Source organism: Phalacrocorax aristotelis, chromosome 7 (assembly GCF_949628215.1).
Source record: "Phalacrocorax aristotelis chromosome 7, bGulAri2.1, whole genome shotgun sequence".
Classification (NCBI taxonomy): Eukaryota; Metazoa; Chordata; class Aves; order Suliformes; family Phalacrocoracidae; genus Phalacrocorax; species Phalacrocorax aristotelis.
The window spans coordinates 33,993,857-34,019,673 of record NC_134282.1 but is presented as its reverse complement, the minus strand read 5'-3'; the positions used below and the strand labels follow the sequence as shown (position 1 = coordinate 34,019,673).

At 52.8% G+C, this 25,817-nt stretch overlaps 1 protein-coding gene across 1 annotated transcript in view; it reads right to left on the bottom strand.

Moving 5' to 3' along the window:
* Positions 1-21,922, bottom strand: part of LINGO1 (leucine rich repeat and Ig domain containing 1) — a 164,470-nt gene extending 142,548 nt beyond the window's left edge. Inside the window, exons 1-2 of the mRNA XM_075099929.1 lie at positions 21,565-21,922; positions 5,815-5,978 (exon numbers count right to left, since the gene is read on the bottom strand). The gene's annotated coding sequence lies outside the window, so the exon portion shown is untranslated. The remainder of the gene's footprint in view (positions 1-5,814; positions 5,979-21,564) is intronic.
* Positions 21,923-25,817: the final 3,895 nt, after the last annotated feature.

Genomic DNA, 25,817 nt, shown 5'->3' with positions numbered 1-25,817 from the left:
ACCTCCAACAACACGCTGCCGCCTCCTGCACACGCTCCCACCCCGGACCCGTGGATCCCAGCGGCACGGAGGACCACGGAGGCTGGCTGGCTTCCAGCACAAAGCTAAGGTGCTAGGAAAAAAAAAAATAAATAGAAATGAACGATGCTGGGACACGCTTCTCTTTGGTGTTTGTTTTGCCAAAGGCGTGCTGCAGCACATTGCAAGGGGGAGCATCAGCTGGTCCCAAGCAACCTCACTTAGCAAGCCCAGGGCAGCACGCACAGACATCTCAGCTCTGCTCTTTTTTCCCCAAGATTTGTCTTCTTCAGTGTTTCTGGCAGTGAAATTCCCATTCCCACACCTCCTGCAGTGCTCTTCAAAAGGATACAGTCATCAGCTGCAGTGGTAGAGCCAAGCATACCCTTCCTCCCTCTCAAGTCCCCCCAGCAGTTCCCACAAGGAAGTTCATAGTTTTTCTACACCCTGGTGCTTTTGGGGGGGGGAAATTACTCACGAAGGCAAGCAGGCACCCTGCTCACCAGCAATCCCCACAAAAGTGATTTTTTCGCCTGCGGAAAAATCCATGAATCACTGTAACAAGTCAGTCTGTCTTGAACCAAAACACACTGCTCACCATAGTTTATTAAAAAGAATTAATCAGCAGCCTTTTTCCTGGCTGATTTTATAAAACATGACTTATCTCAACCATTCGCTAATAAGTTATTGCAACATCCAGCTGCAAACTTCCTCTGCGTGTGCTCTGGGAGCTTTTCCCATGGCTCATAGACTGCCATAGGTTTTTGTTAGGTCAAATGACCGATGACTGAATAAGCTTGAATCTTAAGGAAACATTATCTACAAGTCTCAGACCTCATATTTTCACTCCCAGGAGACACTTCTGGCACTGTCTGCTCCCGCAGACATGCTGCTCAGTGAATAATCCCACCGGAGCCAGGGAGCCCTGGGGTGGTGGAGTCCTGGGCAAGGGGTGACACTACGAGGAGGAAGGGGCAGGGGCACTACCAAGCCACACACAGGCAAGTGCTAGGAAGGTCAGGCAGGAGGGAAGGGCCTGGCAGGGGCTGGTATCGCTCTGCATGGGTGCAGTGGCCCTGACACAATGAGACAACCAAGCGGTAACAAACTCATAACGAAAGCTTCTTTCCTAAAAATGTCCTTGCTATAATTTAACTTTTTTCCTCCTGGCAGCACCCTCCTGTGTGCAAGAGCTCCACAAGGACACAGTGTAAGAGCACCAAACTTCAATGCCCACAGCTGCAAAAGCAAAAGAGAGAAATAATTGCATTCCTTACAGCAGTTGTAACTTATCCTAGGAAAACTTCCAGCTAATGAGGCAGTTCTGGTCTGAAATTCAGTGAGAGTTGAGAGGGCTGATCCTGCTGCCGGCTTGTGGCAGGTACAGGCAGAGGGCGGGCGGGCATGGGAAAAGCAGCTCAGGAAGCCACCCTCATGGTCCCAACCTCATTGCTTTGCAGCTTACTGGAGTTTAGCTTTCCAGTGCTAGCGCTGTACCAGTGCGCTGGCTTGCAATTATTTCTCCTTTAAAAAAAAATCCCACTATATCAGATATTGTCTCCTCTGCCTCTTTGTTTTGGCTACATGCTGCTTTCAAGGCATTGCCCAGCAGAGCTGCACCTGCCATCCAATCCTAGGCCTCTGCAGAGGATTTTCTGCATCAGTGGCCACATGCTTACAGGTCCCAGGGAGCCCGTGGCTGGCACTGCCAGGGGGGACCAGGGACAAGCTGGTCTGCCAATGAATGCCAGCTGCTGAGCAGGTCACCTGGGCTGCAGCAGCTGGAAGCAGAGGTAGCAATTTGTGTGCTCACCTGGAAAGACAGATATCCTCCCATCCCTCGCCGAGCTGCTGAGAAACCAGCTCCTCGCTTTAATCCTAGAAGTTTAACACCACTGTACTTGAGCTTCAAGGAGAAGATGCAAAACCCCCTCTCCCTTGGTCCAGGCACCCCTGTGGCAGAGCCGGAGGTGAGCCAGCTCTGCAGGAAAACCAGCTTCCAGGGAAGTGCTTGGAGGGTGCCAGTTTGCAGCCAGCTGGGACTCCATCTGCCCTTTTGCAGGGACACACAGGACCACATCTGCCGTGTGGCTGTGCTCTGGCACAGCCCCTCGGTGCCCAGCACATCCTGGGGCAGAGCCACTGCTCCCCAGCACCAGCATGCCAGGCACATGCGTCCCGGCGGCATGGGGCCACTCTCCCTGAATGCAGTCTGTGTGTCCAAGCGGTGGCAGCAGGAAGGTCTGGAAAAGTAGAGCAAGAAAAACAAAAGGGAGGGAGGCCCAGAGCCACAGCTGAGCAGAGCGCGGCAGGTTAGGCTGCAAAGCCAAGGCTGGCGGCATTGCATCCGTTACCTGCATGACCTTGAGAGCCTGAGACAAGCTGCAAAGATGAGAGGGAAAGCCTCCAGCAGCAGTTCTGCCTGCTACCAGGGACAGGGAAAGTCAGGCAGGATATGGAGGGGTGGGTGCCATTTGGGATATGCCACTCCAGCAATGGAGCTCGCCAGATGGGCGAGGCTGCTTTTAGCTCTGTCTCAGCCCCTTCCCCAAAAACACAGCTTACAACCCCAAGCCGCCTTTGCCTTTGCACAGCACTTTAGCCTTGGGCTATGTTCCCATATGAGCACATGTGTGGGAAGAGGTGAACAACCCACATCACTCCTTTTGGACCCAGCGCTTGCACAGGAGCAGCAGCAGGAGGAGGGGGAAGGCTCTGCCTGCACTCCCTGGAGGGAAGGGCAGCCAGCCCCACCTCTGCCATGCAGGAGACACTGCCAGCACACAGGCAGACTCCCCAGACCGCAGTGTGCGTATCTTAAGAGCTCAGAATAAATATTTAAAGGTGGAGGAAAAAAAGAAAACCCGCTCTTCTCTGCAAGCAAGTTCTCAGTCTTTGCTCTGGGATTTGAGGCAGAGACAGACATATGACAAAGACGACACAAGTTCCAGCAAACCATGGGCACATAAGAAGTGATGGCTTTCAGATGCCGGCTTTGCTGCAAGATAAATCCCCTCCTGGCTGTAGTGTGCCTGACAACCCTGACAGCCCTCGGGGACTGCAGGTCTGCTCTCCCTGCAGACACACGGGGCTGCAGCAAGCTGCGGCTGGCCCATATCCTTACACTCATCCACCCCGGGGGAGTGGGTGATGAAAGCCAACATGTTACCCAAATCCCTTTCCAAGCCAGTTAAAGCTGACCCTGTCCTGTGAGGACATGTGTCCCCTGTCCCACGAGTGTGCACAAAGCAACAGAGTGCATCAGGGTGTGGACAGCACAGGTGAGCTCCCAAATCCCTGTCCTTGCAGCAGAGCTCTGCCAGAGGAGCAAACCACGGCTCAGTTTTCTCGATGCCTCACATGAGCAATGGCTGGGGGGAAGGACAGGAGGTGATGACTCTGCTCAGCTCCCAACAGCCCTGTGCTGGGCTATCACTCAGAGGCAGTGGCCGGGGCAGCCACAGAGAACGGGCTGTTCTGTATGACAAGGCTGTCCTTAGGATGCTTTTATTTCCAGAGAGAGCTCATTAGCTCTGGTTGTGCAAGAGCTCGGGGTTTTTTTCCCCTGTTACCAAGATCTGGAAAACTCCACTGAATAACATCTCCAAGCACAGGTGGAACAAAGACAGGGCACGGGGGGAGAGTAGCAACAAAACCAGAGATAATCAAAGCTGCTGCTGCAGCCTTACATCACTTATGATCTCTGTCTCATTTAGTTTTCCCAGCTGGAGCAGTCTCTGCTCGCTCAGTCCCCAGCAGCACTCAGCAGCCTCCTGCATGCTGGGGCTGGGTCCAGCCCTACTCACCCCAGCATCAGGGAGGGAAGGACTTGTCCAGAGCTGGCTCTTCTCAAAGGGGGAAGGAATTGCAGAAGAGGGCTTGAGATGGCAAGGAAGTGGACTCAAGGATCCCTGGGAGCAGCCCACTGAATCAGAAGGAATGCCGGGAGCTAAAGTGGCTTGTGCATGCATGAGGCAAGGAGGAAGGTGCTGTCGGCTGGCATTTGCTACAGGAGGAGTTTAATACAGACACATCCCACCCAGGGAGGGCACTCAGGGATGCTCCAGCAAAAATGCCCTGCTGGGATCGGTCTGGACCAGTCACCTCCTTACCAATCCCTGATGCTCCTTTCCCATTGCTACACAGTCCAGCATGCACTGCAGGGCATGCTGCCGAGAATGTACCAGTGGCAGGAGATAAGCCGGCTCCCCAGATATGATCACAGCCCAATTATCTCCTTAACTCCTATGTGATTCACTTATCTATCTCAGATCTATTCCTCCTTATCTGAATCCTCCTCCTGTTCTTTCCCACCTCTCGCCTTGTGATTGCTCTCAGAGCATTGAGGCCTCCCCAGAAGCAAGGGAGGCTGCAGGAGAGCCTGATGCCCTGGACTGCCACTCACCACAGCTAATGGGATAGACTCCGATTGACTGGCCCCAGCGATTTAAAGGTAATAAAACGTTAAAAGCAGCCCTATAAATCACCCATGCAGGAAGTGACCTGGACAGGAGGCCTAACGAGTTAGCAGAGGGTTTTATTTAAAAGCCATTTGTCTGAAAAGTGCAACACAAAGAGTCAAATAACTCTTAGGAAAACAGCAGTGCTGGAGCTACCAGGAGGGTCAGAGAGGGCTGGATATTTACAGCTGAGGATGTCAGCCTTAGCAGTGCTAAGTGGCCCTTGCTTCCCTGGCTGGAGCATCCCAGCTGATCCCAGCTCCAGAGGTGCAGGCTGGGAGCTGTCAAAGGGAATCACAATAAGCCAGACCCCAGCTCTGAGTTATTTTTTTAGCTCACTGGGGACACTGCAACCCTTTTGCAGACCTCCTGAAACAGGAATCTTGTGCCCATGCCCATAATGCTGGTGACAGCCACATCTTCCTCCATGTCCCAGCTCCCCTGCACAGGAGATTACACACATGGAGAAATCATGATCCTTGTATGTTCCCACACACACCTGATGCCTCTGTGTGCAAGGAGAACCATGAAAACAAGAGGTCCAAAAATCTCAAAACCCAAAACAATCCTAGAAATCAAGTTTTTGGTTGCTAAACCTGATTTCCACTCCTCAGCTGTGGATACCAGTTTTGCACCCAGCAGGAAGGCGGTTAACCCTGCATCAGCCTCAGCCCCGGCTCACTTCCCGCAAATCAAGCTCTACTTCTTTAACCTTAAAGAAAACGCACTGCAAAATGCAAAGGGTAAATGAGGTTGTTTCACTGGGACAGAAGCTCAGCCTCCTCCCAAACACCCCGCCCCAGCCACCCCTTGCTCCCCCACCACAGAAAGCCTCCAAAATACCCCAAAGGCCTTTTACACTGAGAGAAAAGACAGCATGTGCTTTGGAAGACTCTAGAGCACCGTTAAGAGGCAAATTATAGACAATTATCCTCAGAAGTACGTCAGGGAAGCTGAGGCAGTCGCAAGGCACTGGTCCCACCCAAGCCTGGCTCCTTGCAGCAGCCCAGGCTACATCCCAGCAGCAATTCTAAAGCTATGAGCAAATTCACAGACAGGATTCAGTCTGCAAGTAGCAGGTTACATCAGGAGCTATCCCACCTTCAAAATCACCTTTTAATTGAAAGACAAGGGCAGTTCTCACCCCTGACCCAGCAGCTTGCCCTCCTGGCAAGCTGAGGTGGAGACGGGCAAACTGCAGGCAGCTGTGTGCGCTGCCCAGGGAACAGTGCCCACCCAGGCAAGGCAGGAGATGCAACAATCCAAGAAATAACTGAGCTTTCATTTGCATTTGCAAATCCCTGCTTTTCACAGACAGAAAGGATGTGGTCCTTACCTTGGGAGGGATGCAAGAGGCTGGGTACAGGCGCAGCTGGTTCTCCCTGCCAGCAACAGGCACCTTCCTGGGGGAGCAGGGAAGCCTAACAGCACTGGGGGGCTGCGGCTGGGGGGCTGCTCTGGCAGCTCTGCAGGCGGCTCATGGCTCCTGGGTGCAGGGGGCTGCAGGTAAGAAGGCACAGGAGACGTCAGGCTGGGAACACATGGCCTTAAGCACCCACCCAGCAAACCCAACCCCACAGCAAGTATGACTTGAAAGTTAAGAAGGTAAACTTCAAATATTGATTTATTTTCTATATTGCTTTTGTTTCCCCCTTCTCCAGAATTAAGGAAATGAGGAGAATCAGGTGGGAATCTCACAGAATCATAGAATGTTGGGGGTTGGAAGGGACCTTTAGAGATCATCTTGTCCAACCCCCCTGCTTGAGCAGGCACACCTAGAGCAGGGGGCACAGGAACACGTCCAGGCAGGTTTTGAATATTTCCGGGGAACGAGACTCCACAACCTCTCTGGGCAGCCTGTTCCACTGCCCTGTTACCTTCATAGCAAAGTGAACCTCACTGGTCTCACTTAGCTCTGGTCACTAAGTGGACACTTGAAGAGGTCCAGCACCCCCTGAGGGGCTCCTGCCAGGCATCGGGTGATATCTCAGAGCTGTTCCCAGAGGGTGGTACTGTACTTCCAGCATCACTGGTGGGGAGGGAGAGGAAGCACAAGCTTGCCTGGGTAAGCAGCCCCCCTGCCCACCTTGATGCACTCAACCAAGAACATGCAAGGGAAGGATTCCTCAGCTCACTGGGCCCAGTGCTCCTTTCTGCTCCCAAACCAAGGGGTCCTACTGCTACCTCAGAAATACTTAGAGAAAGCGGGTCCCTGACCTGCTGATCTGCGAGCGTTCCTCCCGACTTCAGTGCTGTAAAAGAAGTGAGACCCTTCACTGATGGAGGAGGTGGCACCTGCACCCCACCTCTAACCAGCTTCACCTTCGTGTGCAGCACAACCCTCTACAGCATGGGTTTGATTTGATACATTTATTTAGCGGTGAGGTCCCCAAGGCAGAGCTCACGCCCTTTTTTGCACCTCAAAGAGTTTTGAGCAGTCAGTGTTTAACAAATTAATAATAAAGCAATGGCACCTTGAAAACAGACTCTCTCACCCTCAAAAAAGTGGCCACGTCTCCCAGTTACTCTGAGGCACTGCTTTAGACCTTGCTGAGCAAATGGTATTTAGCCGCAGCCACCTTTTAATGGGAATGATGTGATCGTGCAACAGCTGCAGTCAAGTCTATCACATCTTAAGGTATCCCCACACTGCACAGAGAGAGGGCAGGGAGGAGGAGGGATGGAAGCAAGTGCTGTTAGCTTAGGTATTTTTTAGCAGCCATTCCCAACCTGAGGTCTGGCATCCTATCCCAAGTTGCCAGTTACACTCAGCATCTCTCAGTCTTAAAAAGTATTCACAAGGTTCATGGCGGAGGTTGGCAAATATTTACCAAGGATTCTTCCAAATCTCCAAGCATGCCATGCACTTGCTGCAAATTTGTTTGCTGATCAAGGTCCTTTTGCTAATTTGCAAATGGAGAGCAAAGAATAAGTCAGCTATACCATGTACGGGAAGGTGAGCAAAGAGGATCCTATTCCATGGGGAAGGCAACTCCACCGACCCTGATGAGGGTTTGGTAATTAACACCTGCAGCACTGGAGCACAGGGGGTCTAGCAGCCATCTCCTGATGCTGACTGTGGATGAGGGAAGTGATCTCTCAGTGAAGGCAGCACCAGGGAATAAAGGATGCTGCTGGGGATGGCAGTAGCTTCATGGCAGCAGCACCTCCAAGGCATATGGGTGGCGATTTCCCCAATCACAGCTCCCTGTGCAGGCATGTTGCAAAGGGAAAGCATCCTTTCCCCTTCCCCACTCCCCTAGCTCACTCCCCAAAGAGGTTCCGGCTAGAGTCTCTCACCCAGCTATTCCTCTGATCTTGGCACCTTACCAAGCTCCAGCCCAGGCCAAGCACACTGCTAATTAGCTGCGCTAATTAATCACAGTTTCCATTGTTTATTCTTTTGTTCTCACACAAACACCCACACCCACCCTGCCGAGCGTGGTAAGCCACCACGGTGGTCACAAAGCGCCAGCGCGACTGCAAAGCAAAGCCAGTGGAGCTGGCTGCAGGGAACAGGGCGGGCACTGACCACCTGAGGCTGCTGCCACCACTGCGCGGGGATGGAGGGGGCTGGAGCACACATGCCACCATCCCAAGTCCCACCTGTGGCCACCGCCACGACAGCCTGGTTTTCCTCTCTCCAGCCACAGGGATGGCGGTCTGTGTGTCCCTCCATCAGATTCCCCCCAGGGATATACCCCACGCTTGCTCCCAGGAGCAGGCACTGCAGCTGGAGCTGGCACATGGCCCCGGCACAGGCAGCCTTCCACCTCCCCTCGGCTAGTCACCCCATGCACCAAAATCCTGCCTTTGTGCTCGCTGGATCTACTGCCTGAGCATTAGGGACCCCCAATCCCAAACTAATCTCTGGAAAGCTCCCTTGCCCGTTGGGGGCAGCATGGGGGTTCCCCTTCCCCAGGGTAGCCCTGGTACCCCAGAGGCCGGGGTGGGGGATGGGGGGCGGTGGCAGGAGGACACCCCAGTTGTGACTCCTTGCCGGTTCTGGCAGGCTGTGCCAGGGACAAACCTGACAGACCATTACTTCTCCACTTGCTCCTTTTTGTCAGGGCTTTTTTAAGCCAGGTTGTTTTTTTTTTGGGGGTGGGGGGGGAAAGACAGACACCAAGGGGAGAGAAAAGAACTGTTAGTGCAAGGGAGCCTGTGTTGTTAAATACAGAGAAATCCAAGTCTAGAGTCCAACAGAGGCCAAGGTTTCTGGGCTTTGACACAGCTGACAAGCTGGAGCACAATGAGAAAATACACGCACAGAAATAGCCAGAAAGGATAAAGGATTTACTGCCTCTTTCACAGAAAAGAAAAGAATAAGCTTAAACACTCCATTTAGGAGAGGTAAAAAAAAAAAACCACCCAAAAAAAACCCCACCCAAACCAAAAACGATCAGCAGGAAGAATATTTGGGCAGCAGGATTACCAGGAGGTAAAAAAAACCAAATCCTGTCTGTCCTGGGTGCAGGAGGGGATGGTGCTGCAGTGGGGCAGCAGCATTCCCAGGGAGCTTCTCACCAGGCCTCCCCTAATCCCCAGCAGCATCTTGCAGCGAGAGTACATATGTCATGCAACGTCCCACCTCAGAGCCACATCATCTGTTCCCTCCTGCCCAGCCCTGGGTCAGACCAGCATGAGTACAGCCCAGCTCTGGGTCATGGCATCCCGGCACAGCCAAATGTCATGCCAACATCTACACACTGCTGCCTGGAGCATTTCTCCTGGACTGATCCCAGCAACGAGATCACCCTCTTTGCTCAAATCCCTCTCCAGGGTCCACTGCCCCGGTGCCACCCAAGCCAGCTAATGAGGCTGGGGCTCCCTGACTTTCAGACAGGCTTTTCCATGATGGGAAGGTTCTAGGCTCTTGGCTGCCATCTGTTTTGTGAGGAAATCATCTCAGATCGCCTCCATGGGGCCATGGCTGGGGAGGCCTGATGGAAGGAGAGATGTGTCTGGCAGGGACTTTGGGGAGCAGCTCCCTCCCACCGTCTGTCCAGGTTTGCCCTCACTGCAAAGGAAAGTTTGGAATTCCCTGAAAGTTTCCTCTAACTTGTGATGAAAGAGAAACTCTTTGGAGAATAGACAGGAACCCAGTTTCCCTGATGAAAGTGGGATTTTTTTTCATGGTTTTGGTTTTGGTTTTTTTCCCTTTTGAGTAGCACCAGCCAGAACAGAGCATTGCAACCAGCCAGGCAGAAGGTCTTACCCTTTCCATGGCAGGAGGCCAAGTCTCCCCATCAGAGACCAAGAAAGAACCCACTCCTGGTCCTGCCGAGACACAAGTTAAAAGCCAAAGCCATCCTTTCCGGCCTGAAACAGTACAAGATTCACAAACCCACTCACCCCCAGCCTGGGACCATTAACGCCAGAGCAGCCCAGACTGCATTTCTGAAAATCCCGGGTGACTGGGAGCTGCTGCTGCGTCATTTAGTCCATTTGGGAATGGTGATTCACTGTGCCTGAACATGCTCAACTGCTACAGTCAAGCCTGGCCTTCAACATCTCCAGCAAAGCCAGTCTTACAACCTTCCTTGGCAACTTACATGCTGCTTAATTACCTTGATAGTTATGCATCGAGGGTTTTTTTGGTTGGTTTTTTTTTTTTTTTGTAAAAAGCAGATGATTTCTCAGCAGCAACAAATACTTGGGAAAGCTTTCTCTCTGGCAAACTCTCTCTATTGTTCATCTCTTTCACATAAGACATTCCTAATGAAGAGGGAAAGAAGGATCTTGGCTTCTTTCAAAACAATCTGAAATATTATATTAAAAACTTGCACTGAATGTTGACATATTTAGTGCATTGCTTTATAAAGCAAATTGCCCGAGCTCATTCAGAACTTGACACCATTAAGACAGCACATAACCATGCAAATGGGAGAATACCGCTGCAAGAAGTCCCACTCTGGGGAGGTACAGAGCACCTCAGAGCAGCCAGATGGCCCCGACCCCGGCTTCGGTGGGAGCTGAAAGCCACCAGCACCATCCAGCCCCTGAAGAGAGTGATGTACGAGCACCACTCAGCATGCTAACATGAGGACTGCTGCAAGTTTCAGACCCGTGAATCCTTCCTGCCAAAACCCCCAGCTCCTCATCTAGACATCTCCAAAGGTCTGAGGTACATACCACACCAGGCTCTCCCAGTATTGGGCACCTGTGCTGTGGGAGCAAACCTTAGCATTCCCCTTACCACACCAAACCCAATCCCTTCTGGAGAACAGAAAATCTCAGTTCAGTAGGTTTTGAGTGGGAGACATCTGGGTTTCTTCCCATTTAAAAGGAGAGAGAAGGACACAATCCACCCTCAGTGTGTGCAAATGCACGCACACATGAACAACCCAGAACTAGAGTCACCAAAAATCTGCAATTTCTGTCCTTCAAGCAAAATCGTGCTCAGCAAATACAGCCTCCAGACCTTAGAGCCACCAGAACTCAGCCCTTCCCACTGCACAAGCATGAGGGTCAACACCCAGACGGGGCAGCTCTCTGCGGAGGCCAGCTGGGTTTCTTTTCCCACCTGGCACACACAGGATCCCTACAGAGCATCTGTCCTCTCCCTGAGCATCTTTGAAGTGCTCTGGGCTCTGCTGCAACAGGATTTTCCAGACGTTAAACTGATGCTCAGAAAACAAACAGACGTAGAAAAAGCTTTCATTACAAGGCTGGTTTTCATCCAAGAGCAGCCCAGGGGCCAGACTGAGATAGGAAACGGTGCCTGAACAACTTCTTGCTGGAGGCTGGCGTGAGGTATGGATCTCCATGGACTCATGGTCCATGCCAGCTCTGCATTCATTTTGCAGGAGCAGGGGCAGGAAAAATGATTGGGTTTTCTGGCACATGGTCTCTCCTCCAGGGACCAAACAATTTGATGCTGACAAAGCCACTGCACCTTTTCCTGTTGTGAGGGTGCTCAGCCAAGACCTTTGGATGCCTCCAGAGATGCTGCTGGCCTTGGCAGGGACGTCCCAAGGGTGGCCAGCACCTTCCCTCCAGCACAGGAAGCACAGGGAAAGGAGGAGAGGGAACCTCCAAAGGCTGCCATGAAAATGTCAGCACTGAGAACTTGGTAGGATTTTCTTTACCGTGTTCCCATCTGAACAACCCGCCATGCCATTAATTATCCAGTTGTGGGAAGTCACATTTCAGGCAGGGACTGTTTGCGACAGAGGGGCAGACACTCTTTTATGTGTCCAAATCTGCTCCTGCCAGAACCCTTGGCTTTTGGACACACAGCAAATTTCATCCCTTTTAGGCTCAAACTGAGCTTCAGGCAGGAAACATCCTGCACCCATCACCAACCAGCGCCCTGATGCTTGTGAGGGCAGTGGTCCTGCAGAGGGTCCCACCTGCCCCTCCAAGCAGGAGACTGGCACTAGATGAGGTCTCAGCACAGGGCAGGGAATGCGGCAGCTAGGGTGTGAATGGAGCATATTTAGGTGCATTTACCTGCGAGCTAAGTCCATCTGCAAGGTGAGTCCCTGACACAAGGTCCTGGTTCCCCAGAACAGGTTGGTGCAGAACTAAAGAGCATGGTACAGAGAAATGCTGCCCCATGCCAGGATGCAACTAAAGCCACCCAAGCAGGGCACAGACCCTCAGAAGCCTTCATGCCCCAAGATCTCTGACCTTCTTTGACTCAGGACTGCAAGCCCTCTGAGAAGGTCCAGCAACGCCTTACCACTTCCACCCTCTCCAGGCCTCCTCAGGTTTATCAGCACCAGCAAGCAGGCAGGCTTCCTGCAGTGAGATCCACTGAGTAAAAGACATCACAACAGATCAGAGGGACCCAGGGTTCCTGCTCATTTATATTCCCCTCCAGCCACAGCCTTCAACATGAGTGAGAAAGGCAAGGCAAGACAAGGCCTACAGAGAATGCCTGAAGATTTTTTTTCTCTCTGATTCCAATTTATTTTCCATCATTAATGCTTTTGAAAGCCCAACACGTCCTGCAAACAGAAAGAGCATGTTAAATGTGGGCAGCGGAGCAGCAAAACCGAGGCGAGCTCATGCCTGGCACAGGTACCCAGCCAGCCAGGGAGACATGGCGCCAGCAGGCATCCTGCTTGCAGCACGGCCAAGGCAAGGGCTTTGGTGCCAGCGAGCATCACCCTTGCTCAGCAGAAGCTGCAACAGAAGCTAGTTATCCCTCATAAAGAGGTCCCTCACCATGTGCCCACTCGAGCCTCTTCCCACAGCCCTGGAAAAGCAAGAGCATCATCCTAGGAAGCAGAGGTACCACAAGCCCAGGTGCTGAGCATCACACAGCGGTAGAGAGCTGGCAGAACTGCAGGAGAGCGACTTGCATGAAGGATGAGAGGAGCAGGAGTCTTCCATAATGTAGAGAAAATTGCTTTCGCCAACCATCTGCAGTTTTAAAGCAATTACATTTGGGGGGAAGCCGAAAGCATGTGTGCAGCACTCAGACATGGTGCGTTTTAAAATGCAAGAATCCAGCAAGGAAAAAATAGAAAAATCAAAAGCTCTTTAAAAAGATTAATTGATGCAGTAGGTACTGAGAGGATAAAATATTTATAGCTCTGGGAGGGGACAGATATTGGAGGTGGCCAAACATTCCAGCAATGGGACAACCAAGAACTCAGAAGAGGAGCCTGGGCAGCGCACTCCCAATGATGGTCCCTTTCCCCCTGAGCATGGGAAATCCTCGAGAGCTCTGACAACACAGCAGCTGAGCTCTGCCTGGCCCAGCAGCAATAGGGTTTGCCTTAATTAAAACACCATTTGTCCTCTGCTTTGGCCGCTCGTGCAAAGGGAAGGGAAAAAGCAAGAGCTGCTGCAGCGCCGGCATCAGGGTCAGGTCTCTGTGGACCCTCGGGAACATGCTGCCCTCAGATGAAATATGAAGCCACCTTAATGCTTCCATTTACGGACCTGCAGGCTACCCAAAACCCAGAAGCACCCCAGCACCTGCCAGTTAAAGCCTTTCCAGGCCCTGATTTAGACTGGGGCGAAACAGCTTTATTTGGCCATAGATGAGAAGCTCCTTCAAGCCATAAGAAATACTACTGATCTCCTTCCCCAACAAGCCATCACCCTTCACCACCATTTTTCTCCTCTAATCTGCTGGAATTAGGAAGGATCCCAGGCCATAAGCACATCTTCTCTAATTACCAAGGTGACAGGGGCCAAGCTGCCCTGATCCCCGGAGCTGCTGCACTGACTGCTGCTGGCACTGCTTAGACATCCAATTTATCAGGCAGAGGCCTCTTTTGCTTTCTGGCCACGCATCTTTCGCTGGTCTTTATCTGCTCTGGGGACAGGTATGGGAAGTGGAGAAGCAGCATTTGCAGCTGCTGGTGACAGAGCCCCTTTTCAAAGGATGCCGTTCCACTGTTATTACCAACTCTTGCCAAGTGGAATTGAGACATGAAGTAGATTTGTGCCCAAGATAATAGCGTTTATTAGACAAGCTATTGAGGAGAAAACAAAAGCTAACAGTAGAGATCCACTAAGAAAAACACTTAAAGAGAATCCATCAAGAATACAAAGAGGAGCCATGTTAATAGTTGGTGCTTCCCATCAATGATTAGAACCTTGAGCAGTCCCTTAACAATGCCAGGAGAGTGAAGGTTAGTGTCACCCAGCAACAAGTGATGAACAGCACAAAAGTGTCCACACCTGTGGACAGAGCAGCATCTGACCTGTTCCTTCACCATCAGATGTGGCTGAGCATCTCTGCCCCAGGGTAGCATCCCCAGCTCACCCATAAGCCTTCTCCTCACCTATATGCGCAGCATCAAATACCTATACCGTAAACTCTTACTACGCACAAGGATGCCACCGTCCAGAGCCAGGATCCCGGCATGACTGCTCTCGCCCCTGTCCCTGCACTCTGCGATTGATAGCTGCAGGATGGGGAGGGAAGGAGAATTCAGTTTCTGCACCCCCTGGAGAGACTGAGGCACTCTGATAAAGCCAGAATTGCCTTCCTTTGGGGAATGCCTTGAAAATCATGGATCTATCTAGATTTTCCTATTAGAGAGACCAACCCTTCTCTCCTCACCAAAGGAGATTTGTTCCTACCAAATCGTTCAATAAGAATGCATTTTTTATGGAAAAAAAGTTTTTCATAGGATCTTCCCTTGCATGCTGGCTCACCACCAGCCATCCCAATCCCCCAGTGAGATTAGCTGGAGCCTGGCACAGTGCTCACACTCTAAGCCACAGCAGAGATGTTTGGGAAAACATAGCAGAGATCATGGCTGCTAAACAACTGTTGGTCCAGGTCCTTGGCAATTTCTTCTTTCAAATTTCCAGCCGAGGCAAACAACAGAGGAAGCCCCTGAATCCCTGGTCCCAAGGACAGCTCACAGCTGCTTTTACACCCATACCTCTTCATCCCAACCCTCCTCTCCTTCTCTGGCAGGATGCTCAAGGGCCAGGGAGAGGCAAGAGCCAGCAGCGCAGGGCAATGTTGAGGAGGGTAAGCCCAGGCAGGAGCATGAGGGCATCCAGGCAGCCCAGCAGCTCCCGAGAAGTTTATTGCTTGTGACACGTTGTCAAAGTGGGATGCACCTCATTAGTCAGAGCCGAAGCAAATGAGAAGGCTCCTTAGCCAATTAAAACAAAAAAATCAGGGATGCTCTGCAGGGTTCACCACCTCCCCTTTGGCTCCACCAGCGAGTAGGAAACCAAGGCCAGATATAACACAGATCCAAGTCACAGCTTCTCTCCTTCACCAAGATGGTGAATTCCTCTTTTCCAGCAAGTGGCAGAGGCCGGGAGCAGCCAGCAACCATCACATAGCCAGGCTGGATCCAGCACAGCCAGCTGGAAAAACACAGAGCTCGAGGAGCCGCACCTGACACTTGGAGAGTTTGAAAATGAGAGGTTTTGTTTCACAGCTCCTAGAGTGTTTTGTTTCCCCAGCTCTTGAAACAGAGCTCATTGATTCTCCTGAGTGGCATTCTCTGCTTAAAAAAAATCTATTTTTAAAAGCTTTTCTTTTTTAAATGACGTGGTTTTCCTTTGTGGGTTAAGCTGAGCTGGCACATGCCGGTTTTTGTTGGTTTTTCTTTGTTTTTTTCCTCCAAGATTTATCAGCCTTTGGTGCAGAGGGCACTACAACTCCCCTCCGGCTTGGTGGCAATGCCAACCCCCCAGAGTTTTACACTGCTCTCCTCCACTCCAGCCTCCTTGCACCATCAGGAAGCCCCTGGCCCTCAGCAGCCTGGGCAGAGCCCATCCCAGACTACCCGACATGCAGCAGGCTGCTTGACAAGGGGTGCTCACGGGCAGCTCCAAGGGCAAGTGTGCCCAGGGGGACGCGGGCTGTGCTCCCCAGCTGCACCCAGGGTTGCACGGCAAAGCCTCCCAATGCTGTCAGGAGAGGAAAGGCAAACACGGGCAAAACAGGCAAAGGGGCCATTTTGATGCCAGCGGGCATCTGCAGGCAGAGCACCAGCTTCCCTGTCACAAGCCAGCTTGAAATTTTACAAAAGCACAGACACACCTGTTAGCAGAGAATGCCCCAGAGACCACCGCTTTCCAAATGGGCACTGGAGGAACCTGGGAGCGGAAGACAGAGCCATGGATGTCAGATGGGTCCAGCACCACAAGACAAGCTTGCTGTCCCTGCACTGGGGGCTAGGATGCCCCGAGCAGAAAGCAGGATTCACCTCACAGGGGACACATCCAACAACTGGCAGAGGCACCCAGAGAAGAGAACATTCTCTTCCACCTACATGAGCACTCAGCTAGAGAAGGGAGAGGCTGCAGGCCTGAAAAGTGCCCCAGGTACCATCACCCAGGAGCTACCCCTGCCCAGGGCTGGCAGGGGACACCCCTCCTCCCACAGCAGCAGCAGGGTGACAGCTCACCCTGCAAGGCCACCTCCTGCCCTCGCACTACAGTTAAGGCTGCCAAAACCCTTCCTATCATCAACCAGAGCCAGGGGAGGGTCTGGGAAGGAAAGTCGTGCAAATGGGCCTAGAGTTACAAACAAGGTCCACTCAGAAACCTGCGGGCTTTACTCACACCCAAAAACAACCTCCTTAGAAATCAGCAAAGACCTGAAATGTTTGAGCAAGCCAGAGCCAAGGGGACAGCAAGGAGCTGAGCTAGCTAGCCAGAGACGGGGCTAGCTGAGGGGCTACCTGCCCCATGACTCCCAGCCATTCCCCTGGGCATGCAGATGTCCACCCTGCCTTCCCCTCTCTGACCCTGGCCCAGCACTAAGCATGCTGAGAGCAGCCCAGTAGCATTTTCCTAATTTAAACAATAAACAAGGAGCCGTTGCAGATTTTCCTTATGCTGCAGTTCCTTATTAATCCCCACAGTAAACACAAAGGGGGGAAAAAAACCCAATTAACCTAAGAGGGATGCTTTGTGTTTAAAGATACAAATGGATGCTAAAAGCAGACAAAGGAGCCCAAGCAAACGCGTAGCAGAAAGAGTGAGGAGCAGCCCACGGGCCCTGGCAATGGAGGGAAGAGTGGCGGGGCTGGTGCCAGCCGTGCCCGGGAGCCTCTAACACACAGAAGCCATCACCAGCATGTGAAGGGAACTTGCAGAGCAGCCCAGGCTGCACAATCCTACACCCTTGCAGGGTCTGTCACACTGGAAAGGACTTCCTGAGGAGAGGGGGCACCCCCTTACCACCCCTATATACATCACAGCCTGAACTGACCCTCTCTTCCCAGCAGGTCCCCGAGGCCTGGTAGCTCCCATGGCAGCAGTAGGGTGCAGCATGCCGAGCACCAGGGGCACGGTCGGGCAGCAAAAACACAATTACTTGCCTGGAAAAGTGCCAGGAGAGTGGAACTAACACCCTGTGCCCAGTGACTAATGCTGCACAATGCTGGTTTAATGAGAAACGGCCATTTGAAGCTTAACAGCTCTCACTGGCAGGTTCCCCCTCTCTTCCCACTGTAGCTGCTTCACATACAGTGCACCCAGCTAATTAATTACAGAGCACAATCCAATCAGTCAGGCCATCCTATTGCAGTTAAAGGCGTTTAAGAGATAATGCCATGAAGCTCCAGATGGACTGGTCTGACCCTAGCCTCTGACACCACCGGGGTACTCAGGAGCTGCCGCTGCTCTGGCCGATGTCCCAGATCCAAACACACCAAAAAAAAACCCTTCAGATGCTTGCAATATTCCCTGTGCACTGGGTTTCTGAGCCCCCAGTGACTTTAATGAAACCTGTGCTGTCCTCCTCCCCTTGCGCTTGCCACTGCCCACAGAGCACACATCAGCCTGGCTCAACACAAGTGCAGGTGAGGGACTTGCCACCTGCCCTACTTCTGCCCACTGAGTTTGCTCTCGGCATGGCAGAAGGACAGATTTGAAGGCCAGATGCCAACTCATCTTCTCCATGACGCTGTCAGCACGTGCCCCACATATGGTCAGCTGCCATGGAGGCTGCCTCGAGGCATCATGCACCACTGATGCTGATATGCCAGGGCAGCCTGATCCCTTCCCACCTTGCTGAACAGCTCTGCTCCACCTCCCCACTGCTCCTGCAAGTACCAAGAGATGATGGCCACTGCTCAGCAGCAGAGACTGGCCTCACTGGAGATGGGTTTTGATGGCAAATGGAGGTATGAAAGTGGCTAAAGCAACAGGATGCTGGACAACCAGCCCCTTTATGGTTGTTATTGTTTGCACTGAAGTGCTGACCTCCATATGGGATGTTCTCAGCTTTGCAGGGATTGTTTAAATCTCCTCCCTGTGCTAAAAGTGCGTGAGTTCAACCAAAATCCAAAGCTCTGAGGAGGGAGAAGTTATCAGACTCCTTTGACAAAGGTGGGGGCTTGTGTTAGCTCAGCCATTTGGTCCTGAATCAGCCACTGTCTCTTCCACCAATCCTGGCAAGGGGTTCATTCAATGGGTGCCCTTGGTACCTCAGGCAGCCTTTTCTTCTTAATCACACCCATCTTAGGCCCAGTCCTGATGATGTATTGCTGGTTCCCAAGCCACTCGCTGCAATGGTATTAAAGAAAAAACCTGCGGCACCATATCCTGAGCGTCCCCACAAAGACTTGGTGCCGTTACGTTTGCTTTGTGCCAGCTGTGCTCCCAGATGCCTCATGTTCAATGATGAATGTGGCTGATTCTATGATTTACTGATCCTACTCTTGGTTAATTTTTCTACCCAGGGTGAGGATAAGCTCTTGGATTTGCAAACATTTTGAGGATTGTGGTTTTAAATTTTTTCCCCTTGTTGTGTGTGCATGCATCAAAAGCTCTTATGCCTTGATCCAAAGCCCAAAGTCTATGCAGGGGATATACCTCAAGTCTAAATACGCTCCTGTCACAGGTGGCATCAAAAGCTTGTTGCAGTTGAAATGAGTGTGGGTTCTGCTCTCACTTGATCCAGCCCATCTCATGGCAGTCTGACCTGCAAGAAGCGAGGAAAGGTCTCTGCCCTTCAACCACGCTTCCACAATGCCTTCATCAGAAACTCAGGCACTGATAACTACAGTGAGGGACAGAAAGCCTCTTCTTAGAGCTGTCCTCAGCCAAGCGACCCCTGGCCAGATACCCAACTATCCCACATCAGCATCAGTAGCATGCAGGCCACAGTGATCAGCACCCGGAGCATCAACGAGGTTTGCACCCGAACAACAACCTACAAGTTTCACTAATGCAGATTTGCAAAGGAGGAACGAAGGCACAGCTGAAAGCAAATGGCAGCATTCACCAAGCACAAATAGAAAGCAGACGGTGCGGAGATGACATCTGATAACAGGGTCTTCCTGAACACTCCACCTCTGTGCATCTATGAAACTCACCGTCTTACAAGAACGTTTACTGAAAGTCTCCTAACAGTATCAGCAACAGTCACCAGCAATTAACAAGAGGAGCCAGAACTGATAGTGGTCAGTGTGGACGAGACAGGACCAACCCTAGAGCTCTAATGCCAGTTGCTGTTACATGCTGGTGGGAGCTGTATGAGGGCTGGCTTGTTCCACCTAGCACCAAAATGAAGTACAACTAAATCATTATCTCGGACCCTAAAACAAGGAACATAGCTACAATAAAAACACAACACCACAGCTTCCTCCAGAAAAGCAGTGGCACCAGCTCCTCATAATCGCATCCCCTCCAGTGAGTCAGCGGGGATGGGATGCACCATTTCTTTACAACGTCCGTCCCCACACCACCTCTGGGAAGGCTAAGGGCAGAGAAGAGCTCAGCACCTCTGGATGAACAATAATAAAATGGAATATTATGTTATTCCTCCTGTTGGTGTCTCCTAGACCGAGACATTATAGGGTCCGGCCACAGAAAGGCCTTGTCTTGTGGTCACGATGTGGCCACGGTGGGATGCCACAGCTGGAGGAGTGCATGGAGGAGCTTCTGCTCTCTGATCTGAATGCAGTTCCAGGGGCCAACAGGCGTGGCACGGGTGGGACGGGAGGCAAGGAGAGAGATGCTCCATGAATCCCAGCACTGCAGCCCTGGCAGGGTGGGGACATACCCCGTGGGCACTGAGCTCCCCTGCTGCAGCCGTTTTGGAGAGGGAAGAGGCTTTTCCCCATGGAGCTGGAGAGCTGAAACTCTTCAAACATTTATCTCAAGAGCTTCTGTAAAGCATTTCAGGGCTTTTTGCAGGAGGAGGGAAGAGAAGCTGTTTGATAAACCCTGAGGCCATCCCACCTTACATGACTGGACATCAGCTGCAGAGAATGCCTTGATTCTGGAGGTAATTCCCTCCTTCTCTGCTCCCCAAGTACCCCATAAAACAGGGCACATCTGATGGCCCCACAAGGACTCCATTGGGAACCGACTAAAAAGGTCAGCAGAAACAAAGTGATGCTGGAAAAGCATCAACCCCTTGGAGGACAGTATCAACCTGAGGTTGTGCTACCAGCCCAGAGCACCCGCTCTGCACCAAGCCCCCAGAGCGACACACTGGGGAAAGCTCTTAGCCTTCAGCATCCATCTTCCCTTTGCCACAGCTGTAGCACCAGGATCGCTGCTGGAGCCTGCACCATCCCATTTCTGTACCCTGATATGAACCCTTCTTAGGAGCCACCAATTAAACCACTGAACTGTTCTCAGCTCAGCCTCCCATGCATGAAAACGTCCTGTTATTTCGCACCTGCCAAGAGCTGTGTCCCAGCAGATTTTTCTTGAACTGACACTTGAGGATAATTAAACCCCTCTCTTTCCTCTGTTAGCAGCGCAGCAGATAAAAGGAGAGCCCTGGGGCCCTCCAGTCACTGTTACGGCGAGTTGCTCCTGTACAAGTCAAGGAACACGAGAAGAGACTCAGTTTCTCAAGAGACACATGGACGGGGGGCAGGGGCACAGCTTTGCAATTTGCCCTAATTTGGCAGGGGAGCTGAGCAAGCTGTAAGACACATGCAGGCAGCTTCCCTAACAGGTCAGATCATCTGGTGAATGAAGAGCTGGAAATCATATGTCTGGGATTGAATTAAACCCCCCTTGTTGCTACCTGGGGTACCATCCACCATTGAGCCTTTGATCCCTAGATGTCCAGCCTTGATGGTCCAGGCACCCTTCTCATCTCCTCTAGCTCTAGCCTAAGCCGCCCAAGGCAGGGACATGTGCAAAGGGAGCTTACCACTCCTAGCAGTGCTGGGTACCAGGTGCCCCATACAGTCAGCTCAAAGTTGGCTGGTTTAGGGGAGCAGGTGGTAAGGCAGCCAAGCAACTGGCCTGCCAGCAGCAGACAACCCCACGCCAAGCTCTGCCCGTCCCCAGTGAGTGCTGCCTGAGGTTACTGGCTGCATCGAACCTCAAAGCCAAGCTTCGATCGTGGTGGTTTTGAGGTTGACGCTGAGCATCTGCCATTGCTCTGGGCTGGGCCTCTAGCAGCTCGGCCGGTGGGCTGATGGCCGGGGGGAGGGTGGGGGGGGGGGGGCCGAGAGCATGGTCACCCCCAACCTGCCTGTCCCAAGGAGCCCTTCGTACCGCGGGAAGGGCGGGGGTGGGGGCATTCCCTCATCCCAGCCCCGCTGCGAGAGGTCCGGGTCCCACTTGCTGAATGATGCTCTGAGGTCCGCAGGGAGCACGGGGCGGTGGCAGGGTGCCAACCCCCGGGGGATGGACTCCCCCCCATCCCAGCCCCAGCCCCACGCGTTACCTCCCAGGGTTCGGGCGGATGCCGGGCAAGATGCACCGCGTTGCAACTGGGCTCGGCTCCGCGGGGCTCGGCGCATCCTCCGCCGCTCGGGGCTCGGCCGGGCTCCTGCGCCCCGCTCTCCGCCGCTCTCCACTTAGCTCCGCGCTCCTCCGCGCCCGCTTCCCCACACCCCGCTCCAGCGGCGGCGGCGGGGGCGAGCGCATACCCCGGGGCTTGCGGCTGCTGCCGGTTCCCCGCGTAACGCGGCTCAAGGCTCCACTCGCCTCCGCGGCGCCGGGAACATCCCGCAGCAGCAGCAGCAGCAGCAGCAGCAGCAGCAGCAGCCGCCGCCGTACCGAGGAGCCGCGCCTCCCCGCCCGCCCCCGCCTCCCCGCTCCCCTCCGCGCCCGGCCCCGGTGACAAATCGCGGCTGGGATTGCTTTAAAGAGAGAGCGCCCGCATAGCCAACCCGGGAAGGGGGGCTGCACGGCAATCCCGGGGCTGTCCATCACCCACCCCCCCAGCCTCCATTGGGCGCCCCGGCGTGCTGGGCGTGAGATGCAGCTGAGCCCTGACAGATCGACGCACTGATGGCATCAGTGCGTCAAGCTGTTGGGACTCAGCCGTGTCCCCCGGTGCAGCCCTGATGCTAAGCCACAGCAAGCAGGATACAAAGCAACCCACCTCTGTTATTTTGGGACAATGAAAGACGCCCAGCAACCTGGCAACGTTGCGAGCCAGGTGAGGGGAAATGCTCCTGGATCCCTGGGGAGAGATGAGCTGGCTGTGGTTGAGGCAGGTTATCTGCTGCCCTGCACCCAGTGAACCCCAGTCCTGCTGCAGTCAGGGGACACTGGGCCAATCTGTCCCCAGGAGCACAGCACCACCAGCAGCCTGTGCCTTGCCAGAAGGGGTTTGCAAGGAAGATTTTATCCATATGACATCTCAGTGGGGTCTGAAGGGAAGCCATAGGCTGCCTTGGTTCTCAGCGCATTCAGCAGCAATGCTGAAAATTCTGCCTGGAGACTGCAGGCCCAATCTGCCAGCTCTGCAGGGCCTGGTAATCCGGCTGCCTGTGGAGGAAACCCTTGCTCCCCAGTGCACCCAAGTCCAAACAGCTGTCCCCAGTGTTACAGGAGCATCCTCAGCCATTGTTCTGCAAGATCAGCTTGCACCATGTCCGGAGCACATGCAGTGCTCATGGCTGAATACCCAGCACTGGACATGGCATGGGAGACATTAATCCTTGCAGAAAGGCATACGGACCTGTGGCAGAGCCCGCTCCCCAGGCAGCCCTCACCCTCTCCACAGGTCCCGTTTTTGTGAGCTCATCCATAAAACCCATTGCTACGTGATGTTCAGCCTGCTCCGTTGCAAGTTTGCAAGATGATTGAATTGTGCATGGTTCTGTTCCCAGATCTAATCTCAGCCCCTGGCTGGGTTTGCCTTACCCCTTCCCAAGGTTGGGGGGAGAGGAGCCACAGAGGACTCAGCACATGGGACCCTGCCCAGGGAAAAGGCACTGGCCTCCATTCCACAAGACAAGCAGTGACCCACCCCTTCCCAAACCTGTCACCCTCTTGCTTCAGACATCATCAGATGTTTTCCTTTTCTCCTGCCAATATTATCCTCATCCTTATTCAAGCAGGAGCCGAGGCTTGCAAGTCTGTGGCTTTTAATCAAAACTAGAATTCTCTTCACACAGTTGCATTATCTCTGTCTTGCTGAAATGAAATAATGTGTTTGGTGAGGTTTTACCCAGCATCCCAGCCTGTGCAGCCCAGGGTGTGAATGCACAGGGCCTGGCTGTGGGCTATCAGCTGGGGTGCAGTAGCCCACAGAAATTATAGCCGCCACAGCAGGGGTAAGCTGGAGCTGAAGGCAGGAGCAGGCAGGGGTGCAGGCAGCTCACTCAGGGGTACGGAGCCAGGAGCAGGGCAGTGTGCTCAGGCACCGCTGCCCAGCCCTGGCTCTGCAGCTGGAGCGCAGGCAGCATCCCCCCTTACCTTAATGCTGCAGTACAGGTGCTCACTGGTTTTGCACTTGGCATTTTTAATCAGTGAACACCATCTGTACCAGAACCAGGTATTGCTATGACCTTTGAGGCTCCATCCAGTGGTCACTTCCATCAGATGCTTTTGTGTCTTACTACGATCCTAGGCATGGTGCCAGACTCAAAATGCACTGAAGGCAGGGAATGCCTTTCCTCCAGTTTCAGGAAGGAGGTACAGGGTCCAAAAAACCTGCCCAGATGACAGAACTGGGTCTAGAATTATTCCTATTCCATTAACACTAGAGATAAGTGAGATAGGAAAACCCAACTGGTAGGAGGATCGTGAATTAATTAATGCATCATATTAGTAATTACCTTATTCCAGCTCTGCTTATTATTACAACAAGCTTTGCTCTAGTCCACCATGATGTGCTGCATAAAGCAGCTATCTCCTAAATCTGATTTCCTGTTTAGAGAGGAACTCTAGCTGAGAAATTACCTGCTCTCAAAACTGATTAGAGTCCTCATCAGCAGATTCTTCACACATCCTTTAGGCAGGCCCTAGAATATACAGGGAATTCAGAATAATTTCATGCAGGAGGTAAAATCTGGAGTTGGTGGCCCAGCTGTGTGCCATTTCCAGAAGAAGATCCAGAAAAAGTGGTGATGGTAGCAGGCCACCAGCCCAAATTCAGGTGCTATGAGCTGCCCCACTCAGATCGGCTGATGCTTCAGCTCCTGTGGTACCTTCCCCGCCAGTGGTCGATGCTGGCTGCCTCTGGCTCACCACCCCTTCAGTTCCTGAGCACTCTGCGGGGCTGTCCCAAGCGCTGGGTACCTGCCAGCCCCTGAGAAGAGGGAGGCTGGTGTCAGCTGTCCCAGTCTGCGGGAATGAAGCTCCCTGCCCTATGAAACTGGGGACATCAGGGGACGCCGGCAGCACATGATGTCCCAGCACCTCCTGGAAGGAGCCTAGAGTGGCAGGACCCTGCCGGCTCCCACTTCAGGCCCCTGCAGTTACAGGCAACTGGCTCTGCTCCCTTTGCACGCTGGTCCAGCTCCATTTGGAAAGCAATGAGATATTTTTCCTCCTCTGCTTCCCATTGCTAAAAACTGTCTCACAACTCCCATGGTTAAAAACCGTCTCCTCATTTCCAGCCTACATTAGCCAGTTTAAACCTATTTGTTCCTGTGCCAGCACAGTCTTTTAGCTTAAATGGTTCTTTTCTGTACCTGGTGTTCACTTGCTTGATACATTTATGGAGAGTAATCATATCCCTGCTTTGCCTTGCCTTTGCTGGGCTAAACAAGCCAAGTGCTTTCAGTCTCATCTTCTAAGACAGGCTCTCCATTCCCCCCACAATGCTAACAGCCCTTCTCTACACCACTTCCAGCATGAATGAATCTTGCTGGAAGATGGGCTATCAGTTGTGTGCAGTGCTTAAAATAGCATCTCCCGGTGCCACCAGTGCCCACTCCATCTGCACTGATGCCACCCCGAAGCAGGTGAACGCAGCTCCAAGCATGGCAGTGCCGCACATATGCTGGCCTTCCCCATGTCAGATTGTCACCTGAATGAGGTGACACTGGTGGGAGACCTTGGCTTGTGCCTCCTGAATGCATCTGCCCAGACATTGGCTGTCCCAGCCCACTTCCCAGGATGCAGGCTCCTGCCTTCCCTGCTGGCCGATGGCAGAGAGGTTGGGTGCTCCTGCATACCAAAGAGGGCTGATTTCACTCGTCTCCGCCGCACTGCAATGGTGTACGTGCCAAGCTCTCCCACGGGGGGTTATTAACTCCTGTAGCCTTAAATGAAACTCACAGAGAACGCGCAGACTCATCCCACTAAACACAAGAGGGAGATGGTATCACCATGCTCTGATGGTCACTAATAACTTTACCTCTCCTGTGCTATTCTCAGCAGAGATAAACCTCCAGTGTCTGATGAGCCAGAACAGAAATATCCAATGGCTCTCTGTTCTTTTCTATTTTTGCTGCAAGCTGGTTAACCCTGAAATCCAATTACTGCTCATTATTCAGTGAAACTTGCCTCTTATCAAATGGACACATTGCAGGGCCACTGTGCCAACTCCGAGTGCTAATGGAGCTGCAAATTACTCCTGCCACGCTGATGGACCCATAGGTGTGAGCCCACGGTTACCATTCCAGCACCCCACACACATGCAGAGCTCTGGGATACCTACCCCTCCATCCCTTTCCTGGGCTGCCTGTCACTGCTGAGCATGCTGCCTGCACACCAGCCACGGGCTAATGCAACCAC